Here is a 5,393-nt window from a genome sequence, read left to right as displayed (position 1 = left end):
TCTGAAATTATTGGTTTTCACATTCAGGGAGACCATCCCAAGGGGAAAATGCTCAAAATCTCATTGCCAGTCCTTCCAGTCGAAAAAGGCTTTGATTTTACATAAAACATTGCCACATTCAGTAAAGTAGAATTTATTCTTCCTTGTGTGAATAATATGGTGATTAAACAACTAACTTTCTTATGAAATAATGCATTATTCATAACAAAGTGATCTGCTTGTGTGAATTCTCTGGTGGGTAAGAAGCGTTTCCTTTTGTGAAAAACATTTGTTACATTCAGAGCATAGAAATGGTTTCTCTCCTGTGTGAATTCTCTGATGTTTAACAAGGTCTGACTTTTGGATACAACAATAATCACATTCAGAACATGAAAATGGTTTATCTAATGTGTGAATCTTCTGATGTACAATAAGATTTGACATTTGCATAAAACACTTGCTACATTCAGAACACTCAAATGGTTTCTCTCCTGTGTGGCTTCTCAGATGCCTAATAAGGTGTGGCTTAGTATTAAAACATTTGCTACATTCAGAACACGAAAAAGGCTTCACTCCAGTGTGAATCCTTTGGTGTCTAATAAGGTGTGACTTATGTTTAAAAGATTTGTTACATTCAGAGCATGGAAATGGTTTTTCTCCTGTGTGAGTCCTCAGGTGTAGGATTAATTCTGAATTTCTCCTAAAACATTTACTACATTCGGAGCATGAATATGGCTTCTCACCTGTGTGTATCCTCTGATGTATGATCAGATATGACTTATACGAAAACCTTTTATTACACTCAGAGCACTGATATGGCATCTCTCCTAAGAGACTCATTGTGTGCTTAATGAGTAACAAGCTACAGAAAGCTTCTCCTATTCAAAAATTAAAATAGCTTGTGTGAATCCTTAAGTTTTATAAGAGCTGACTTCTGTAGTCGATATGACTTGTGGGTGAACACTCAGATATTCAGAAAAGAATGTCCTTTTATGTGTGTCCTCTTCTGGTAAGAGGGAATCCTGCTCATGAATCCACCTGTTAAAAACAAAATATATATTATACTTTAATTGCATGAATGTAGATATTACAACTCACTTGAAAACTGTTGGGAATATGCTATTTCTAATTAAGACATTTCGGTTATCTCATCTTGGAGTACATTCTGATTTGAAATATATAGTAAACCGAAAAGAAAACAAGAAGGCGCCTAGAAGTGCAGTATTTAAAACAACCAAATATCCCAAAATGTGCTCACAAATCAAATGTGAATTAGCCTCATACCAATGTGCACATCATAAATAAGACTTATCTGATTATCTCTGGAGAGATTTCAAAGTTCTGTCTTGGTGAGAACACCAGATCCAAAAGACATATATTCCAATAGAAAAATAACACAAATAATACAATATGTTCTGGATAAATGTATTCATAAGATACAATAAATACACGTACAATGGTTAAAATCAAATCCCGCTTATCTGACGGCGTACTAGTTCAATATACAGGGTAGCCCTACTTCATCCAATGAAAAGCACTCCCAAATAGCAGCTCAACTAGCATTAAGGTAGGGGGTAGAAGCACAATAAAACAGAAAAAAACCATCCCAGTAATATAATGCTAAAATTACAATGCAATTGATTATTAACTACCAAAATAATTTTTGGATGAAGCCAATATATTAATGAGAAATATATTTATACACTGTTTGTTTTATTTGATGTGGTATTTTTTGATCTGTTCGTGTGAGCTGAGGACAGATGTGAGCAGCACTGGAAGAGCCTATTAGGAATATCTGTTCTTCGAATTAATAGTGGACAACGACATTCCAAGTCTCCTAAAACAATTCCATTTCATCCTTAGGAACCTGACGTATCAATAAAACAGCCATATTCTATCTCAGCCAACTGTAGTATGCCATTTGAACAATTTTTTCCTCTCTATTAAAAAGGTCTTCTCTGTGTATAGAAAGCAGAGCTTCAAATGTGAAGCTTGATGACAATTTTATCACAGCAAGCTTTTATTTTGTAAATAAACAATTATACTTTTTTTCTTAAAAGTTTGTTTGCTGTAGAAATTCAATTACTTAAACAGTATCATACAACAGAAATATAATTATATATATATATATATATATATATTTATTATATGGCAATATAAATGCCCATATACGTATACAAAACAAAAAAAACAGTTGTCAGCGCTTATCCTTAACATTGCATATATGTGGGCATCTAGCAATATGAAAACATGAGGCATTAGTTCATATTTTGATCAAAACATTTAAGCCTGCATCCCAGCGTCAAGGACACTTCATTATACGCAGGTCCTACACTGCTTTAAATCATTATGCTTTAAATCATTAAAATGCAGTTAAAATCAGATGCACTCACCTACCACACACACCCATTCCACTCAGCACCTTGACCTGTTCTCCTTCGATAACAACACATTTCCGCACTCCCCAATTGAGCGTCACACGCTCTCACGCCTAAATGGGGTGTTATGCTTCGATAGGGCCTTTGTTTGCCAGTAGCTGCTGAACTTTAATTCATGCTTCTCTCATCCACACTTTACTCGCTTCCATTCCAGGACTACATTCAGGCTGTACCTACTCTGTGGAATAACCTCTCAGATACAACAAGACTTTCCCCTATCCTCCAAACCTTCATTGCTTTACAGAAAACTAACCTCTTCAGGAAAGCTAATCAAAATCACATCCATAGCAAATACAAACAAATACAGTGAAGTAGTGACTACAATGCTATACAATTGAGAAAAATTGCAGTTATTACTTTAATGCTGTGTGTTGTATAAATTCAATTTGATTCTATATTCCAATAATTGTTCATTATTATATCACTTCCATCAAATTTTGTGTTTAAAAAGTTTAATATTCTCTATATTCCTCAAATTAATCTGTTTATCAAGGAATTAGAAATTAATTTATATTGTGGCATACCATATATTGATAGCTCCAAAAATGCAGGTGTACATTTGGGGCAGCACAGTGGCCAAGTGGTTAGCACTTCTGCCTCACAGCATGAGTTCAATTCCTAACCATAGCCTTATCTGTGTGGAGTTTGTATGTTCTCCCTGTGTTTGCATGGGTTTACTCCGGGTGATTTTGTTTCCTCCCACACTCCAAAAACACACTAGTAGGTTAATTGGCTGCTTTCATAATTGACCCGTGTGTGTGTGTGTGTGTGTGTGTGTGTGTGTGTGTGTGTGTGTGTGTGTGTGTGTGTGTGTGTGTGTTAGGGAATTTAGACTGTAAGCAGCAGCAGGGTATTGAATATTTTGCATAACAGGAAGTATATTTATATACACTAGCAAATATGACCCAATCATTAGGTATATTTATTTTTTGAGCGTTGGCACATTCCAAGTCACACATACAGTCCCAATAATTCTATCCTCCCGCAGCAAGTACAGATATTTAACATAATACACATTAGTCCACTGACTATTTACAAACTTGTGTGTCCAATAGAACATTTGTCTAAATACTGTGTTCTGAAATCCGCACTCTCCGGTTAGGGTACATCAGAAATAAAGAGAAGATATATAAGCGTCAGGAGCTAATGAGAGGTGGTTACAAGAGGTGAGGTGATGTTCAACTGGCAAGAGGTATGACATTTGAGATGTGTATAGGGATGACGTTATTAAGGGCTTTGCAAGCAAGTGCGAGTCATTTGACTTGGATTGTGGAGGACACAGACACAGTATAGGGATTTGCAAAATGGTGCAGCAGATGTGAAGTGGAGAGAACACGTTTTTTTTTAAGAATGCCAGGTTTTGTTAGCATCTTGGTTAAGATAATGGCGCATTCTAACAATATTTCTAAGGTGGAGGAGACAGGACTGGGAGGAGGATGTGAGAAATAAAACAGAGAGTGCAGACAAGTGTGACACTAAGACAGCAGGCCTGGGAAACTGAAGAAATTGGGGCATACCCCAGCGGATAAGGGCCACCAATCATGGTAGCCAAGGAGGATAGTCCATGTACACAGTGAAAGTACTCATCTACTATCCAAAACCTCTACTGGTCTTTGTGCTGATGCTCACCGAAAACAGGTTGACATTTGGGCTGGACCAATACCTTGCTGGCAGAAGGAGGACAATTAAACAGAGATTTTTCAGAATACCTCTGGCTCAGCTACAGCAGCGATTGCCTTGTTGAGTATATTATACTATATTGAATTCCCCTTACATAATATGCATCTGTATTACTGAGCAATTAATCCATTATTCAGAAAAAATGCAATAGCTCTTATACTGAACTGTCAAAAGTAAACGTAGTATTTTTCATTCAGGTATTTAAAAGTGTGTGAAATACTTACCCACATAAGCAGTACTGGGAATAAGACCGGAGCACAGCCCGGTTGTGCAGATCTGTTGGGGTATCGTCCACTCTTAGCCGGTTAGTCCCAATATAGTGCGACGCTCATGAACACAGCTGGATCTGTAGGTAATTAGGCACAGGAAATCACACAATTATCATTGTACAGAACTCTTGCATGTTTATACATAATCCTTAATATTTAGAAACATAGAAACCAAAGAACTATAGAAGCCAATTGTCCGCCTAGCCTGCCCATGTTACTTGTTTATATTACTACTATACTGGTAATGTGTAAATGTCCCTCTCTTACTCTTTAGCTCATTTAAATATCCCTATCCCACAAAATAACACCTCATGCAGTCAGATTGCACCTAACAGGGAAACCTCATCTTGGCACCCAGGGTTATGGGCTTCTCTGCAAATCTAGGCCCATTTACTTACAAGTAGGAGTGTGATGGTTCTCCAGCCTTAAGTCTAATTCCACCTAACTCTGAGCCCCTGGTACACACAGTGCTCCCCCCTCCTCTTACACATCACATCCACTATAGACCAAACTACTTCCTAACACAGCCCCCCAGACGTGCACTGCTGACAATCAGGGGCCCCATAACCAGATGATGGGGCCACATATACACACGGTGCTGTATAACCGGACACAACACTCCCCCCGTGAAATTACCGGCTTCTCCCAGCCGCGTCTTGTCTGTGGCCGGGAGAGGGGCGGGGAGAACACGTGACGAAGGAAGGGACTGGGCGGGGACACGTGACGGGGGAGGAGACTGGATGGGACACGTGACGGGCGACGATATTGCACTTTAGGATCTCAGATATGGGATCCTGACGTCATGGGGTCACATGACCATTGAAGTCACATGATATTGCGGTTTGTCGGCTGCTGTACAGCTGAGAGTAACAGCTTCATCCTGGTCATCCACCAACCTTATCCTCACATATCACCTCCCCCAGATCACCTGCTTATCCCTCATATTCTGCCCCCTCTCTACCCCCATCTTGTCTATTATCTGTCTCTCTCCTGCATCTGCACCACATGTCCTCACTGCTAATCCTAC

The 5,393-nt window shown here is 38.8% G+C and overlaps 1 long non-coding RNA gene across 3 annotated transcripts; it reads right to left on the bottom strand.

The window, feature by feature from the left end:
* Positions 1 to 840: 840 nt before the first annotated feature.
* Positions 841 to 5,062, bottom strand: LOC142151204 (uncharacterized). Of its 3 annotated transcripts, none has more exons than XR_012691162.1 (3): positions 5,003 to 5,062; positions 4,322 to 4,443; positions 841 to 1,017 (listed from the first exon to the last, which is right to left on the bottom strand). It is a non-coding gene; the product is annotated as an uncharacterized LOC142151204 (long non-coding RNA). The 3 variants fall into 3 exon arrangements; XR_012691163.1 differs by having other exon boundaries at positions 4,322 to 4,437; XR_012691164.1 differs by lacking the exon at positions 5,003 to 5,062 and adding an exon at positions 4,765 to 4,883 and having other exon boundaries at positions 4,322 to 4,437.
* Positions 5,063 to 5,393: the final 331 nt, after the last annotated feature.

This window comes from Mixophyes fleayi, chromosome 4 (genome assembly GCF_038048845.1).
Source record: "Mixophyes fleayi isolate aMixFle1 chromosome 4, aMixFle1.hap1, whole genome shotgun sequence".
Lineage (NCBI taxonomy): Eukaryota > Metazoa > Chordata > Amphibia > Anura > Limnodynastidae > Mixophyes > Mixophyes fleayi.
The sequence above is the reverse complement of the archived record's forward strand: the minus strand, read 5'-3'. Positions and strand labels throughout refer to the sequence as shown.